The sequence below is a fragment of the Adiantum capillus-veneris genome, chromosome 8 (assembly GCF_014529385.1).
Source record: "Adiantum capillus-veneris isolate H3 chromosome 8, ASM1452938v2, whole genome shotgun sequence".
Lineage (NCBI taxonomy): Eukaryota > Viridiplantae > Streptophyta > Polypodiopsida > Polypodiales > Pteridaceae > Adiantum > Adiantum capillus-veneris.
In genome coordinates, this window is record NC_140938.1 from 361,451 (window position 1) to 364,354 (window position 2,904).

The window sequence follows — 2,904 nt, forward strand, 5'->3', positions numbered from 1 at the left end:
AATGAAGCCTTCCCAAGGAGGGGAGGATAGCAAGTGACTCCTCCTAGGTCAAGACCACCACAAGGGCCACTTCAACAACATGCCCAACCCCTACAAGTTTTGCGTCCCCCTGCTCCTCCACATGCAATTGCAGAGATTCCCTCCCTTCCAGACCTTCCAGAAGGGCCAAGGGAGGGATCTGTGAGTGTCATCGGCCTCGAAGATCTGAAAGAAAAAGGTATTGGAAGCGTATGCCATGCCTATCAAAAGAGTTCGCACCACTGAAGGGGACAACGGAAGAGCTGAATAAGCTAATGGTGGAGAAGGCACCTCTAGGCCAATGAATGGGAGTAGGAAGCTGAAAGGGCTCTCTCAAAGGAACATTGGCATAGAAGACTTTCCTTTGGGACGGGGTTCTATGCCCTATGATCTAGCTGTAGATGTGAGCAAGCAAGGTCCAAATATTTCATGGCAGTAGCTCCTTCATCTCTCACCAAATATGCGAAGGCACTGGTCAGATATGGTAAGCTCGGGGGATTCACTATGTGTAAAACTACCATATCACATGCGTTCAAGACATGTTTGTAAAACCCCTTATCTGTGATTTTTTTAGGATTATAATATACCCTTTTCTTTTAAAATCTATAAGTTTTTTTCAAATTTGAAAAAAATAACGCTCTGTGTATGCACAGTGCACACGATATACTCTGAGCCCAGTGGGCGATGATGAATATTGTGTAAATCCCTCCATGTATGCACAATGCATAGGATACACTCTGAGGCCAGCGGGCGATGATGCGAGGAGGAGTCCTCCTTACACTGTTTCTATGCCAAAAATCGTAAACGCGTTTCCTAGAGCTATCTCCTCACTATGGTTTCTTCACTGTGTGAATTCGGGGTTTGAAGCTCTCTCCATCACTCGAGCTGTTCATCAGTCATCAGGTAAGCGTGTGGATGGATGGAATTATTGACAACGCTGGTCAGAGTTTTGTGCTTCTTCCACTTTGTACACCTTCTTTTTAAGTGCGAAAGTGGGTAGTATTGAAGTAGCGGCGATTTCAAAAAAATTCGTGAGAAAGGCGATTTTGGAGATGATGTGCAGGCAGGTTGCGTGGGGCCTCCTCGTACTACGTAGTAGGTCCTTCCAATTTTTGACGGTGAGTCAGTTGTGCTCGCTCACCAAGACCTGCGTGCGAAAGAAAAGACAGTTTCTTTCCTTCTCTTGAAGGGCATGGAGAGAAAAACCTAGGATGCATGTGGTCTTACCAAAACAGACAATGCCTCAGCCTAGGTTGAGGACGTGGCCAGTTTTTTCTGTATTTTTCCAATCCTGCCTAGAGTGTGGGAAATGTGGGATCTTGCTAGATTCCATTTATTGAAACTACAACTAATCTAAATCGAATTATAATTGTAGATTAACCCTCTATTCTCCATCTAAAAGGTTGCTACGAGTATTTAAGGATATAAATTACACAATAATTTTGCATATTTTTTTCAAGTTTAAGGAGATATTTGATTTCGAAGTATTATCTAACCTCTTGCCTTTAGCTCTTTATATACTTAGAACACTTGGCCTTTTGCTTTCTTCATACGCACGATTATTTCCGGCTTAGCTTTTACTCCTATCTGTCTGTCTGTCTCCTGCTCGTCTAACTATGGCTCTCGACCATGTTGACAGCCTTTTAGGAGAAATCATTGCGATTGTTGATGCCATCTCCGGAAGTGTGTCTATGACTTCAAAATCAGTCATACGCGCTGCAGTCCTTGGTGGTTTCAAAGGACGTGTACATGAGGTTGGAAGACTGCCTGTTGAGAATATTATGGTATCCCCTTCACCTTCCAAAACTTTTGGCTTCTTTTGGGATGATAGTGTCAATCTGCCTGAGACCTTTCTTAAAAATTGCGAAGCTGCAAAAGGAACTATTTCACAGGAGATGTTCAAGTTTAAAGAGTCCTTAGAACAACAATTTCTTGTCCACAAACTTGCTGTTGACCATGAACTTGCTATTGCAAAAGCAAATGAGCAACTCAATTTAGAGAAGAACATTCATCTCTGAAAGAGCATCTTGAGTTGGCAAATCAACACATGGAGTTACGGAACTCCATTGTGATCAACCAGGCTCGGGAAGTTTCATCCTTGAAAGATTTTCTTAATCAGTCTCAAGCACAGATTGCTGCTCTGAACTCCATGGTGACCAACCAGGCTTGGGAAGTGTCTTCCTTGAAAGACTTGCTTAATCAGTCTCAAGCACAGATTGCTGCTCAGAACTCAAATGGTGACCAACCAGGCTCGGGAAGTGACTTCTTTGAGAGGTCTACTCCAACAATCTCAAGCTCAATTGAACGATCAGGCAAGAGAGACCTCGTCTTTGTGCGATTTGCTTACCTCAGCCCAAGCAGAGTTGATCCTCTTTAAAGACAAAATTGATTATCTTACAATTTGCAATGTTTGCTTGACTGCTCAAAAGACGCATGTTTTGCTTCCTTGTGGCCACTTCAGATTGTGTGTTGATTGCTTGGACAATATCCGAAGTTCTGGTGTCAATAATGTGCTTGTTTGTCCATGGTGCATGTCGCCATCCGGTGCATGGCGACACGGCAATAATTTCGTAGGGCAGCTGAAGGGGTTTTACCACGTGCAGAGTTTGATTTTCTGTAATATTGTAAACATCATTTAACAAACACTGATCTTAGCCTGAAATTATTGCTAAGATCAGTGTTTGTCAAATGATGTTTACAATATTACAGAAAATCAAACTCTGCACGTGGTAAAACCCCTTCAGCTGCCCTACGAAATTATTGCCGTGTCGCCATGCACCGGATGGCGACACCATGGACAAACAAGCACATTATTGACACCAGAACTTCGGATATTGTCCAAGCAATCAGCACACAATCTGAAGTGGCCACAAGGAAGCAAAACAT

The 2,904-nt window shown here is 43.1% G+C and overlaps 1 pseudogene; it reads left to right on the forward strand.

Moving 5' to 3' along the window:
• The first annotated feature begins 1,634 nt into the window (after positions 1-1,634).
• On the forward strand, positions 1,635-2,657 carry LOC147451545 (uncharacterized; annotated as a pseudogene).
• The last annotated feature ends 247 nt before the right edge of the window (positions 2,658-2,904 follow it).